The sequence below is a fragment of the Miniopterus schreibersii genome (assembly GCF_964146895.1).
Source record: "Miniopterus schreibersii genome assembly, chromosome: 18".
NCBI lineage: Eukaryota > Metazoa > Chordata > Mammalia > Chiroptera > Miniopteridae > Miniopterus > Miniopterus schreibersii.
Window position 1 is genome coordinate 16,595,631 of NC_138121.1, and position 15,532 is coordinate 16,611,162.

Genomic DNA, 15,532 nt, shown 5'->3' on the forward strand with positions numbered 1-15,532 from the left:
CGATGAAGCTGCTGTTTACCTGAAGAGTTTACAAATGGAAATGATGGAGTTTTGAAAGTTTTTTTCACCCACGTTCTCAAAATTAATTGATCACCTCCTCCGTACAGTCAGTGAGCTGGCTGGACTTCTGCTTAACCGTCCACTCTTCCGTATTTTCAGTGACAGAGGCATTAATTGCTACATCTAAATATTATGGGTTCGGTTAGTGGTTTCTTTTGATAAAGGACAGAATTTTTTTCCAGACAGTGATGTCTTCTCTGCGAGGGCCGCGGAGGAGGCACGGTGAAACGCCAGGAGAGGAAGCTTCATCCATGTCCTTTCTTATTTTTCTGGCATCCGTTCCTTCAGGATAGACCCATGGAAACAAATGAGCTTTCTTTCCCCCAGCGACACGCACACTGCAGTGAAATGTGCCAAGCACCCAGGGCGAGTGGCCATCGGCAAGGCCGACTGTGCCATCTGGGCATGAGAAAATGCCACGGGCGTGGAGCATGCTCCCAAGGATGTCAGTGAACTCTGCCCGTGGGACAGGGGCGGCCACATCACGGGGGAGACGGCACAGACCCCCATAACGGGACACCTCGGGTACTGTTAGCAACGCGCTCATCCAGGAAGGGCACGTTCCGAAACTGCTCAGTGTTAGGGCCTCCCTCTGAGTGGGAAGAGCTCTCATTTTACCAGGCACCTACTGTGTCTAAAAGTTTTTTGCTAAATAGCTTTCATGTGTTTTTGCTTTTTCAGCCTTATTTTTTTTTTTTTCAAATTGTAAATCATCTCAAATCATTTCATAGGAAGGCATGTCTACTTGTTATGCTCTCCTGCCAGTCTTCATTGATTGAATAACAATGAGTTCTTCTTCCTATATTTATTAAGCACAAACATATATAAACTGATGGTAGGAACTTCTGTGAATTATTAGATAACCAATGCTTTCACACAAACTTGCTACAATTTTAGGCAAAGGGAAAGGAACTTGGCATTTTCATCAAGGCCTGTGAAATCTTTTTCATGATGGGAAAATACTCCCTTCGCACACTCAGGATTCTAAGGACCCAGGGCTGGGAGCCACTGCTTTTCCTGGTAGAATTTTAGTCACTATAATAAGTGGAAAAAAAAAAAAATCAGTCAATTTGAGAGGCCACAATTTTGAGCCGGGTCCCAGCTCATAGGGAGACCTGTTTTTACGGTTTCCCCAGTTTTCACAGATTTCCACCTTTCTCTACTTTCACCGCGTTTTCTAACCGTGGCTTCCACAAGAGTCACCAGGGAGAAGGGGGTGATGTAGGTATTGGGGACACAACAAGTATGGGGTTCAGTGTGAGCCAGAGATATCACCCCTCACCAACCTGCCTGTAGGGTCTGTCTGTTAATGTAAGTAAAAGTCGTGGAGGTCAGTTACACACCAAACCTCATTCTAAACTGTTTACAACCTTTTAAGGTAGATATTACTTTCTGTATTTTACTGACGAGATTCCTCACCAGAAAGTGGCAGAGCCGTTTTAACGTCTGCTCTCTCATCCACTACATGGTATCCAAGCAGCCCGTCCACAAGGAGCCTGGTTTAGGACTGGCGATGGAAGGCTAGGAGTCCGTCACTGCTTCGAGAAGCGCAGAGCTCTTCGGGATTTGTTCGCCTGTTTGTTTTTGTTTCGTCTTTTACACTGTGATATTCTGAAGTGCTGTGTCTGGTCACCTGAAGTTGTTAAGGGCCCAATATTATCTTGTATATTGTACTTTATGGTAGTTTTTCTGGCCCCTCTAACCTTATATTGTCAGTATCACTCTGGTATATAGTTACACTGTCTCCACAGTTTTGCCCTTCCCAGAATGTCCCATAGCTAGAACCATCCACCATGTCGTCTTTTCAGATGGACTTCTTTCACTTAGTAATATGCATCTGGGGCTTCTCCACGTCTTTTCATGGCTTGATAGCTGCTCATTTCTTTTTGGCACTGAGTAATATTCCATTGTCTGGATGTACTACAGTTTTTCTGTCTATTTAGCTACTGAAAGACATCTTGGTTGCTGCCAAGTTTTGGCAATTATGAATAAAGCTGCTGCAGGCTTTGTGTGCAAGTTTTTGTGTGAAGATAAGTTTTCTACTCCTTTGGGTAAATACCAAAGATCAAAATTGCTGGGTAGTATGGTAAAAATGTTTAGTTTTCTAAGGAACTGCCAAACTGTCTTCCAGAGTGGCTGTACCATTTTGCATTCCCACCAGCAATGTCTGAGAGTTCCTGTTGCTTCACATCCTTGACAGCATTTTTTGTTGTCAGGCTTCTGATTTTTTGGCCATTCTAATGGTTGTATGGTGGTGTCTCATTGTAGTTTTAATTTGTATTTCCCTGACAACACATGATGTGGAGCTTCTTTTCTTGTGCTTATTTACCGTCTGTGTATCTCCTTTGGTGAGGTATCTGTGAAGGTCTTTGGCCCACTTTTTAATTGGGTTGTTTGTTTTCTTACTGTTGAGTTTTAAATGTTCTGTGTATAATTTGTATAACAGTCCTTTATCAAATGCATCTTTTGCCAGTATTTTCTCCCAATCTGTGTCTTGTCTTCCATAAAGCAACACTTTTAAAAAGGGTTCATTACCTAAAAGAAAACTTCACTATTCCATCCAAGACTTGAGTTTTGTGCAAAAGTACTCAGCATGAAATTAAATCAAGTATACAATGAGTCTATGTAAACCAACCCCAAATGGCAGCAGTTCCCATGATTTCTTTTATCTTTAAATAATGTAATTTGCCTTGTTCCTAAAATACCATAATTTTAGTTTCTAAAGTACTAATAAACCTACTTCTTTCCCTAGAAATCTTTATTTTGAAAATGAAATAGCCTTAGTCTCTAGTATTTTGTGAGTGATACCATTTAAATATCTGAGTGCTTTTTAGTACTCAAATCATTTGTTGGTGGCAAGTAATTGCTGGTAAAAGAAGCAGAGCGGGTATAGTGGTACAACCACCTCATCTTGTCCCAGAGGAAGCACTGAGCCCCTCAACCACTGAGCTCCCTGGGAAGAGAGACTTTGGTGGAGTGAGAACCAGAAGGACTGGGCAGGTGACACATGATCAGGATGAGCCGCGAGCAGGTCTCCTTTGCAAGGCTGAGAAGGAAAAGGAAAGAAATTCCAAGTGACCAGGGTCAAAGCCCAAATGTACCTGATTCCGAAAGTAGGACAGTTTACAAATGGGAATGACAAATAGGCCTAAGGCAGAGAGGCACAGGAAGAAGCTAAGAAGGAAGGGAAAATCACTAAAAAGGAAGGCAAGTGATAATTTCTAAGTAAATAAGATCTTAGAGAAATGTAGACAAAAGGGACTTTAAAAAGAGAAAATTTGTAGGAAATCTTAAAAGGAGACCGATTAAATGTTGAACATATAACCTTAGATAAATGAAAAGGGAAAGAAATGGGTCTGTAGTCCTGATAATTATAATCAATAAAGGAGAGCATGTATTCTTTCCAATGGAAAACTTCGGTCCTCTTATTTACTGATGGTTTGATTATCACAAATAACCCAGAGATACTGAAACATTTTTTTAGGCTTGAGGTCAAAAAGCATGGGTCACTTTGACTCTTCTGGAATTCAGCGGATTGCCCCCATTTTCCTTAAGAAGTTGATGGGTTTGGAAATGTTTATATCTATCTGCTCAAGTGAGACTTGGGAAAGTCACATTTTCCATTAGAAGACAATGAACACCACTTAGTGTCTTTATGATTTCCCCGGACTTAGCAGAATCTCCCTGCTTTCGCTGCTTTGCTTCTCTCATGCCACAAATCTCAGTGCCATTTGCTCTGTGGCATAATGGCCCTTGTTTTGTTTAGCTAGGAAGACACGGTAACCTTTTAATGGCAAACTGGTCACCAAGTACCCATCCTATGCTTTTCAAAGACCTCTTCGGACTCAGGCAAGCAATAGAGCACAACGGGAAAAAAAAAACACCACCACCTGCTTAAGGATAATCTAGGTTAGATACATGAAACTTTTTCATATAGCAAAAATCTATTTAAACATTCACATTTGTTATTAGAGGAGTTTACTGCATATCCATCCACGGAGGTCTTTAAAAATCTTGTGTGTGCGAAACGGTTGATAATGTCTTGCACAGAACAGGGCCTCCTAGCTGCCAGCCCCAAAGCTGTCTCCCTCTGCTGAGACCTGGCCTGGCAGATCTCCTCTTGCTCCCATGACGGTGAACTAACAGTCCTTTGTCCTTGCAAAAGGTGAGGGACCTGCGAATGAGGTGACTTCTGAGAACCAATCATTTGGCAAAAGCTAATTGAACAAGACCATCAAACTAATGACCGGGCATCACAAGTAAATCCTAGAAGTATACTTCTTTATTCAGGGAAATAAGGCCTAACCACATAAAAAAGTAAATAGCATTTCTAAACAATGTATGCTGACTCTCAGGTCAGTGCTCTAAATAGCCAGTGAAAAGAAGATGATCTCCGTGACCAGAAACTATGTCTAGCAAGCGCTCTAAGCAGCCTGCCCGTCCCCTTAAACCCGTGCTAGCCAATAACGGCAGCCACTGGCCGCATGTGGCATTAAGCACGTGAAATGCGGCTAGTCCTAACTGAGATGTGCTTTAAGTATGAAGCACATACCAAATTTCAAAGATTTGTTTCCAAAACGTAATAATCTCAGTAATTTGTTTATATTAATTACATGCCGTAATGGTAATATTTTGGGTAATAAATAGATTGAGTTGAATAAAATATGTAATGTTGAACAATGATAAAATATACTACTGAAGTTAATTTTACCTGTTTCTTTTCACCTTTTTAAACATGGCTAGTAGAAAACTTAAAATTACATATGGAGGTTGCATTTGGGACTCACGTTATCTTTTTATTGAGCGGCACTGCTTATACCTGAACTACTCAGGATTCACATCTCTGCACCTGAGGGCCTTTTCTGGAGTAGTGGCAGATGGGAATAATTGGGAATTAACATTCTTCCCATAACTTATAACCAATACCGCAGCTCCCTCACCTCACAGGTGAGATGGTTCTAAGGCGTATGTGTTGCACCATTTCCAATATTTTCCCCACAGTAGCCCACTGTGGTCCCACTTCCCTCTCCTCAAATAAACCGTATGCCCTCAGATTTCTTGCCTCACATCCTGAGAGCACTAACCCATACTCAGGCAGTCAGGGAGGGCTGTGTAGGGTTGGACATAGCATTTGAAAGGTAGATGGGAAGGAATATTCACCTGTAATTTGCTCACCCATGAATTTTATTGGTAAATACAGAGAAAGACGTTGTGAACTCAGAGCTGACCATGCCTCTTAGAGGAGCAGGAGGAGACTCAGGTAGACAGACATGCAGATCCCCAAACAGGGATGAGTGCAATCATTTTGGAATCTAATAGGCCATGGGGAGCTTCTCGTGGAAGGTGTTGGAAGGCGGAACAACATGATCATGAGAGAGCTTGAGGAGGCGTCACTTTAATGGGAATATGGGGATGGCACGAAGGGGTGATGTGGAAAAAGCAGGCGAGTTCAGCCTGTTCAGTGTGAGAGCATAATGATCTCCCTGGGGGCGAGCAAGCAGAAGTTGAAAGGAATAATTGCCCTAAATGTGTGCGGCGTTGGATAGTTCATCAGGCATCTTCAACCTCTTGCTGTCCACCATCAAGTCAAGGAGGAAACAAATGCACAGGAGCGTTTGAGGAAAGACCTGACAGGGCCTGGCCTGTACCCAGAAAGGGGAGCGTCAGAGACGAGCCCCGCAGTGGGGGGATCGCGATGTCAGTGTTCCTTCCATCCACCCGCCCAAATCATTCGCCACGTGATTACTGAGCACCTACTATGTGCCAAACACCGCTCTGGGCCTTGGGAATATAGTTGTGAGCATCTGGACAAAGCTCCCTGCCCCAGTGGAGCTCCCATAATCAAAACAATGGGGAACAAAGGGAATATTGTTTTGGGGAGAAGGTGATGATTTTATTTTTAGATATATTGGCTCCAAGGTACAATTTTTCAAATGAAAATTCCTAATGGTCTACAGGCACTTTGAACTGTCACTTCCAGAGAAAGTGCCGAGCCGGAGGTATGTCTGAAAATTACCTGCGAAGAGGTGGTATTTGAAACTTCTCATCACAACCCTGTCACAGCTACGTGACATGTGTTAGAACATCCAAACAATTAAATTCGCATACTGTGTAAAGACGATAGACTTTGGGTACTTAAATATATTTCTGCATGGATGGGAAGATGTGTATCCCCTGCGTACAGTTACATATACATGTGCGCATACGTACCCCGCCCCCCCCCCCTGGTATTTTCCGTTCCAACCGTGCGCCCTGTGGGCATCAGCCCGGCGGGATGTAAGCCTCCTCTGTCCTCTGGTCACGGAGGACGACGTGCTGCTGTGACTCCCTCTGCACAGCCACCGATGCGCGAGGCCGCCCCGATGCTGTTCCCTCTCCCAGCCGTGGTCGTCCTGAGCGTTAGGATTCTGCGCGACTTGCTTAGCTTCTCAAGATGTGCTCACGTAGGTCGCGGCATTGTGTTCGTAGCAGAGCCCGTGGGTTGGTGTTTAGTGATGACCGCCAGGCGTGAGCGATCGAGGCGCTGACAGGGTTTCCCCTGCTTCCTGTCTCTGAGTGTAAATTCACTTCCCAGGGATTGCTTCGTTCCGTGCTGTACCCCGCGAATGGCCAGTGACCAATGGGAGCAATGTGTTTGCGTTTGCACAGAGAGTGTAATACTTTGACTGACTCTACATCATCTTCCAGATGGGCTTGTTTGACTGATGTAGCCCATCAGTCCAGCCACACAATTATTTCGTTTAAACAGCTGGTCAGATGATCAAAATGCTTCGGCATAGATAGAGCTCAAAGAAATGTCTCCCAAATAGAGTCCCAGATTCCTCCATGACAGATTTTTAAATGGTTCCCTCTAGCCATAAATCACTTCAAGGGATTGTTTTCCAGCCCCTTCTCCATTACATACTTCCAAAGAAACTGTATCCTCAGGTTCTCATTTTTGTCCCCGCTCTACTTTCTCTCTCTCTCTCTCTCTTTTTACCCCGCCCTCCCTCTGCCCTCTCTCTGTCTCTGTCTCTGTCTCTCCTCTTTTCTCCCTTCCTGTTGCTCCCCTACCCTGGTTTAAGCCCAACCTCATTGTCTCCAGGCCTCCACTCCATTCCGTTGCCCAGGAATCCCTTTACATATCTGACTTGGTCGTCGTTAGCCGGTACATTCTGTTCCAATTTAATGTGCTGTGTCCTGCACATCCCCGAGTGCACAGAACAGGTAATTGGCAGCCTGGGAGGTTTAACAAAAAGACGCCGAGACTTGCCGAGCCTCAGTCGCGCTGCCCTTCTGCACACGCACATCCGATTTAGGCCCATGAAAGTTATGTAGATCAAGGTGTGGGAAGGGGGCCTTCAGAAGGCAGGTCTCCTGGCCTGCGTGAGGTTCAAAGTATTCTGGGAAGTCACGTGGGAAAGCCTCCAAAAAACATTTGGGATGCATGCCTTGCAATGAAAGCACCACACTATAGTTCTCTTTATTTTTATTGACTTGTTTCTCAAGACATGAGTCCTTTTTTATTTATGAGGGGAAAAAATTAATTGGAATAAAATGTCAAGAATGTCAAGATGACTGAGGCCAGCTCAACTGTCATTATATTCTGCCCATCATCACACATGTAGGAGAGAGAGATTAAAGAAGGGGAGAGGAAGGCAGGGTCAGCAGCCCTTCTGAGGGAGAGCAGGAACATTGGCGGGTCCCTCACTCATTGCCTCACCTGCTCACTCACTCATTCCCCCACTCACTCATTCCCCCACTCACTCATTCCCCCACTCACTCATTCCCCCACTCACTCATTCCCTCACTCACTCATTCCCTCACTCACTCACAACCATTTGATCAAACCCCGTTGCCCAGCATCACCAACCTTCCACCTCTGATTTTTAAAGAACTTAGGTAGTCTCAAATCTGGGTAACTAGGGCAGATAGAGAGTTGGTTGATTTTGAGGTGGCCACGCCCGAATGTCCAGCAGGCCCTACTGGTCTCTCGTTTCAACAACATCAGAGAAGCATAAGGCAAAAGCCAAAGTATGATTCACATCCCGAGGCAAAGTACTGTCTGGCACCTGCAAAGATCAGGTCAAAGGCTTTTCTGCATAACAGGCCCGCACATTCGTTGCTGGAACAGAGGGTAGCAGGGAGAATACGGAATTTACGTGACCCACGGGTACTGAGTTTCTCTGTTAAAGAGTCCACAAGGTGCTTGGGTGTTCATATTTGAGCGTTTGTACAATTGGGACGGGACTATCTTTTCCCAAGATTTATGCAAAGGACATCACAGACCCTCAGCGCAGATCTTATTTTGGTAGTAGCCGTGTCAAAGACACGCAGTCTCCTTTAACGAAAACTGTTCTGTTTTTGCCATTTAAGGCCTACGTCTCACTAAGCCACAGTTTTCATTCACGTCTGGACAATAAGGTACCATTGCATCTGTGTATATCTCCAATGTATACTGTTCTCCCTGGGCTGTGTTTTGCCTGTTTTTGATGATGACTTGTTGGATGACGGAGAATAAATTGAGTATGATTCGGGGTGTCCAAAGTTCAGCTCACGCTGTTTCCCTTAACCGGTTCCATGTGATAAAATGAAAGCTTTGTTTTTATGCTCCGCTCTGCCTAACCCACATATGTGTAATGACAGTCCTGGAGAACTGTGTGTCTGTGCTTGGAGCATAATACCCTTCTACCTGCATGGAGCATCGCATGGTAGATACTCATCCTTTTCCCTGGAACATACTCCCTTCCCCCCCTCCTTTTTTTTTGTTTAGGAGTTTGAAGAGGAGCAACAGAATGAATTCACTAACCCCTTTGGGAGCCTTGATAAATATTCCCAGAGCTCCATGTGGATTGTAAAGGGTCTCGTTAGCTAATAGGATCAATGGGCATTGGGAGAAAGTCACTTTATATCAAAACCAAATTACCATCTTTAAGTATTTGCAAAAGGACTGCATATATTATCCTTGCCCCCCGGCCTTGGTGCTAACGGTTGTTGAGCATCTATTATGTCTAGGTACTAATTTAATCACAAAGATTTTGTAAGCTCATTGTAATTAGTCCATTTTATTGATGGCGCGCCTGAGGATTAGTCATGTTAAAAACGTGTCTATAGTCGTCACAGAAGTAAAACGTGGCTGAGCTGAATCTCACACTCACCCTCTGCTACCAAATTCACGACTCTTCCCACCACGTCAGATGCTAGGATGTGCTTGGACCTGCTCGTTGAAGTAGTTCTTCCAGGAGTCACCGCGGGGCGAGAGGGATTTTGTGCTGAACGGAAAGGAATACGGCCTTCAGCCTGTAAACCCAGGACCTGCTCGGCATAAGCAGGCGCAGTCCAGTCTGGATCCTGTACCGCACCTTGTTTCTCTGTCTAATCCCCCTTCCCTCTTTACTGAAACAATTTCACTCCTCTCCCTGAGAAGGAAGACAAACACCCGAGTCAGGCTGTGCCTATGAAAGGAACAGAAGAGCAAAGGCAGACGTTAGAACAAAAAGGCTTGCTGAAACTGGAAAGGGTGCGGAGCCCATCCTGGGTGTGGATATAAAGCCAGGGAACCTAGGGGCGAAGGGAGACTGAGCAGGAAGACCCACTCCACGGGCAAGGCCCTGGGGGGGGCCCGGTGAGAAGGGTCACGTTCGAATGCTTTAGGAAACGCTGATTATTCCACACGGCACAGTTTACAATGGATTTTTGGACACAAAATATGCATTATCGCCTTGGTTCAGCCGAGAAGAGGGCTCTCTGAGGCCACGTGCATATTAAAGTGTGTAATCTTGGTGTTACTATGGGGAAATAATTTACAGGATCATACAACCCGCTGCCTCCTGTCATCGGCTGGGACCCCGTGGTTGCTGTGGCTGCACATGGGGATTCAGCTACCGAGTTAATGTCACCTACTGTGTAAAATTGCACCTCAGCAGAAGGAGAAGGCTGATTGGTCTCGGTCAGGGCTACATGTGGTGAAGGCTTAACTAGGAGAAAAGCCATCTGAACCCCCATGGCTCCCGTGAGGGGGTGGCCGAGCCACGCCTGACATGGAGACCTGCCTTGGTGTCATAGCGTAGGATCTTTCCGGCTAATACACACGGACATTCTGTTAGCAGGCCTTCGTTCAGCCTCAGAGCGTTTCCTTGGGACATTGTGTTAATGTAAGAATGTAACTTCAACAGGGGAAGGAAGTCTGGAAACCAAGTCTCCTTGTCCAGAATATGCTGTTCATTTTAGGGGGAACAGAGTTCGATAGGCATGGGACATAGGAGGTGAGACAGAGAAAATAAGAGAACGTGTCCATTAGATTTCTTAGGCATCCGTAAATGCCTGGAACAGGTCGAGGCAGAGTGGCACTATGGGGGTTTTGGAACTAGTATCATTTCATGAAAAGAGAGATAAACCTGCTGTTAAAAATCTTGGCATCTCAGATCAGATCATACCCAGGGCTTAGGAGATTCTCTGCAAGATCCAGCTGACAGCAACGCAGCTGGGGACCTGACGCAGACCCTTATCCATCAAGGCTTCTAGTGTCTTCATCTGCAAAATGGTGACGTGTGGACGAGACGAGCTTCAAGGCCCCTGCCTCCCTGACCCCCAACCTGTCGTAATACACACCCCGCGGTCCTTGCTGTCTCTGTATCCCACACACACTGTCCAGAACATAGTAGGAACTCAGGAGATGTTGAGCGTGGCAGAGTGCCAGTCAGTCCTTGGGCATCGAGCGGGAAAGGTCCTGCTCCCACGAGCCCATTAGCGTTAACGTGGCCGTGCTCCTCGGTTGTGCTCTGCAGTTCTCAAGTTTTCGTCCTGGGAACAGTGATGGTACATTTCAAGGCAAGCAGGAAAGTCCCCCAATATCAGCGGCTGGGGGTAAAGTGAGAAGCAAAATCTAGGCTTCAGAGATGACCAGGTGCAGCTACTGAGACTTACAGCCCAGCCTGTACAAGAAGTCAAGTTTTAAGGATCCTTTAGACTTACAGCCAAATGAACTATAATCTCTTCTTTCTTATCTTGACTTACGGGGTTTTTTATTATACATATGTTATATATAATATTTATACATAATTTTTATATTACGTATATTTATACGTGATTTTCCCCCCTTGCACTAGGCTGACAGGCTAGGGAATTAGGGAAGGGGATTCCTCGGAGTGAGGAGGTAGATAGCCCCCTTGCCTCTGCAGTGAAGCCAGATATTAGAGTTCATCATTGAAGGGGGTAAAAGGAAAGAAGCCAGTTTAGGAGAAAGTGAGCACGTGGTCAGCCCCAGGGTTCATGCCCTGCCTCCTGTGACGTGAGCCTTCTTAGAAAGGCAAGGATTTTAAAAAAATTTTTTTATCTGTTTATCTCCACTATCAGGTGGTGAGTGCGCTGGCTGCCTCCTGCATTTGGACAGCAGAGCAGAGGATGTATACATATATTTATATTTATTGTATTTTTTTCAAGCACATTCATCTGAAAAGGCTTGGGTTGATTAATATTTTCCACTGTCCGGTAACCATGGCAATAGGGTCAGCAGATATAATACTTAATTTAATCTTCCAGCTGCCTCAGTGTGCTTCACCGGTGTCCCGAATAATAGAAAGCCTTTGCCTCCCCCCCACCCCTCTCTCTCCACCCCCCCCTACCTCTCGTATGTTATTATCTTTGCCAGTGGCTCCCTCACATGACCCAAAAGGAATACACTGGGGGTTTTTTTCCCCCTCATTTCATTTTGTATATGCACTTAAAATAAATCCCTGTGTGATTCCGCTCCCACCCGAACCAGTTCCCCCTGCGACACCCCAACACCTTCCCCCCCTCCACCTCCGCTCACTCCCCCCGGCTCCCCCCCTGCACCCAACACTCCAGCAGCCAATCTCCACGGAATGACAGGAAACGTGGGAAGATCCTGATAGCTTTCATAGCTGCGCCGTACGGTTTATGAAACACACTCCCCGGCCAAATGAGCCCATGCGGACTCTCCTCCCGCCGCAGACCCAGGCGATTGGCCGAGAGCGTGCTGGTCCCGTCGGCTCGCCAGGTGGGTTAAGCGCGTTGCTTTGTCTCCGTTTGGCCCAGTTCCCTTGTGTCATAGCTCTTTATTTTCTTTCCTTTCCTTCCTCCTTCCCTTGGATAATTATCTTTTTTTTTTTTTTTTTTTTTAAGCTACCATGTTTTTGCACACACTCAATATTTGGTTGGTTCTAGGAAAAAGGAGAAATCGGTTTTGAAACCTTAGTAGACTTTTATGTAAGTGCAAGTAAAGTAAAAGACAGGTTGGGGAGTCTGAGGGGCTTGAGATTCGAGATGGATATTTTCGTTTCTCCCACTTTCAAAAAAGGCTGGTGTGACTTCTCTGACTTGAGTTCACTTGTTTCTTTCCTACTTCCGTTTATCGTCCTGCCCGCTGTTTGCTCCACAGAAATGAACAGAAAACATTAAAATTAAAATAATACCTTCTTCCCAAAGCTGGGGAGTAGTAGGGGAAGGCGGAGTGGAGAGGGGGGATATTTAAAAGAGAGAGAGAAATGGTTAGAATATGGATTATTAAAAAAAAACGGTAACATTTTCCCATTTTTTGCTTATTTATGAATCAGACTTTTATTAATTCTGTCAACTCAAACAATAAGCATCTTTTCCTGTTCATGCCCTCCTTCCACCTTTCGTTGTGGCTTTGAAATAAAGAGCAATTTCCAGAGCAAAACTAATTTTTTAAAAATGAGGAGATGAACAGCTGTCACCCTCACGCCTTCCTCTGAGGAGCAGAAACCCCACTTTATTCCTTCAGGATGTTTTTTGTTTTGAAGATACAGGTAAAACGTATTACGAAAAAAATGCCGGTTGTGTGCCCATTGGTGTTAGTCTGAAATTGGGCCAACTGAGTTGATTACATTTTCCCCAAATGAGGGAAGCATCCCCCATCTCCCTTTGATACTGCTTTTCGTGTGGATTTGGTACAGTAGCTTTGCTCTTCAAGGGCAGCTCCCCGATCCTTTCTGTCCCTTCTCCCGCTCAGGAAGTGGCGCCTCCAGTCACATCATAACACGGACTGTAATTGACACGCGGGTAATTGAAAGCTGCAGGAGTCGGGCTGGGAACCGGAGGAGAATGGATGTGCGCCTGTCAATCTCACGAAGTAGGTGCCACCTTGGAGCCGCCACCACCAAGAGACCTTGCAGTCAGTGCCTTTTGCACGCAGGACTCATGTTGAGCCAGGTGACACTTCTCAGGCAGGTCCTGTACGTGGGAACAGCTGTGGCTTGAAGCAAAAGGTGTGGTCAAGGCGCCCAACATCCCAGACGTCCTCACAGACAGAAGTACCCGTATGTAGATTTACCCTGGGCCGCTAATGCTGTTTACCTAAGGGACCATGACATATAGGCCCTGCAACGGGAGAGGCTTGCAAACAGCCAAGTATAGATATAGAGACAAGTGCCTCATCACCATGGCTACAAATGCCTCCCTGATGAGACTGTGGGTATCCACAGGCCACAGGCCCTGTGCTGCGTGCGCCGACTCCCATTTCAGGTCTGCCTCTCCCAGCTCTGATTAGAACAGCCCTTGAGAAAGCAGGAAAGGGGACCAGTAGTTCCAAGGGAAGGTGACACAGTGGCCATAATCATCCGGGCCCATCAGCCAAGGGACACACCAGTGAATGAACCACGAACAGTGTTTGCCATTGTGTTTAATATTATCGTGTTAATGTGCTTTGGGGTTATAAGGAGCCAAGATGACCTGAGTTTACCTCAAGCAGTAGTCTGTTCTCATAATGTCCAGGGAAAGGTGAGAAAAGGAAAACATCTCATGAGTGCACAGCTAAGGATCAGAGAGAACTGGACCATCATCACTCAGGGACATTCAGAAGTTGTAGTGGGAAAGCGGCCCATCTTCATCTCGTGGGGTGACCAGGCCATCGCCTCTCTCCTTCAGCAGCTGACACCCGTTGCTCCAGCTCTAGCAAATCAATCGAGTCTTGGACTGGAGGGTCCGAGAGATCCACTAGCCTCTTTCTCTTCTTCTGTTTCTCCCACTGGCACCAGTTCTCTATACTCTCCTCCTCTGTGGCTTCTACCTGCCTTCTGTGGGTTCTCAGCTTCTGCACCGCCTATAGTCTCTATATTCCCTGTGATCAATCGTCTGAGTGGCTAGTCCCCAGGCAGCATAGAGCAGCTTCTCAGGCCAGCCACGTCGCAGGCCACTGTCCCAATACCAGGGATTGTCTTAGCATCAGGGCCCATCTCTGACCCTTTTAGTTGTGGTCGGTCGGTTGTTGGGGCCACGAGTTATAAAGGATTCATGATGACACCTTCCAAAGAGGGAACACGGGGCATGGTGAGCCCCCTTGGGTTTCTCAGCCAATACCTTTAATCATTAAATGTCCCAGGTTCCTCAACATAGCTCCGCCCGGCAAGGTCTCGTGGACACTAGACACAAGGTTTTAACAAAGAAAACCAAGAAAAATAAATGCACCGTCCAGGCCGCTTTCCTTAATGGCCTTTTAGAAGTCCCCATTTATATTCAAAATGGACAAATCACACGTTTCTTGATCTATGGCCCTTTTTTGCCCGATCAGTGACTTTTAGTGCTGTATCTTCCACCCCTTTTCATTGGGTTTACCTCCTGGTGGAAAGAAACAGAAAAGAGATAACCTGCTGCTGTGGGAGGCAGTTTATCAAAGTAAACAAATGGCCCTTTGTTGTTGTTTTTCAAGGTCCTGTATAACAGCAACCAAACCTCTTTCTCCATAGAGTCTCTCCCCGAGTGTGAGGTGAGGAAGGCCTGTCTGCGGCTCTTCATGCCCTTAAGGCAGGGATGTTGGGCCCGGTCCATCATTCACTCGGACCCATGCGGGCGGACTCTCGGAACTTCCACCTTCCTCACACAGCAGCAGTTCTTCCAGGTTTCTTCTTAATTTTTGTAATTAATCCTGACAGCTCCCTGAGACATTTTCCATGTTGTCCACAGTCTGAGTCGCACTCTGAGACGTTCTCAATACACGTCTTTAGCAGAATTCGTTCAGTGTAATGGATCCTTCGAAAGAGTCTCTCATTCCTGTTTAATTTAGATGCCTGATCTGATTGTCAGTTCCCACCCAGAGATGGTTTTGATTATTGACGACAGTGACCTATAAATCATAGGCACGCCCAGCGGAGTTCAGAGAGGGAGGAGAGAGACCCTCTGTTGAAATGTCCTGGAGCGAAGGGGCTCGCTCGTAGGTGACACAGTCCCTTCCTGGGAGTTGCTGGGAGAACTTTCCTCCTAAGCCGCTGGCGTATCTCGTGCTGAACACAGACCCGTCCTGGAGTCTCAAACTGTGAGTGGTGCGTGGGGGGGGGGGGGTTCCAGGAGAGACAAAACATTGAAAATGTCTAGTGTAGGTTTTTTTAGACCGTGGTGTATGTATTTTTCTGTTTTCGTATTTTCTCTCTTAATTGCCAAGATGTCCTCTTACAGCAGCTGTAGTCTTCACCTGCCAAGTTCCCGTCTGATTTTCCGCAGACACGGCTCGATCGGT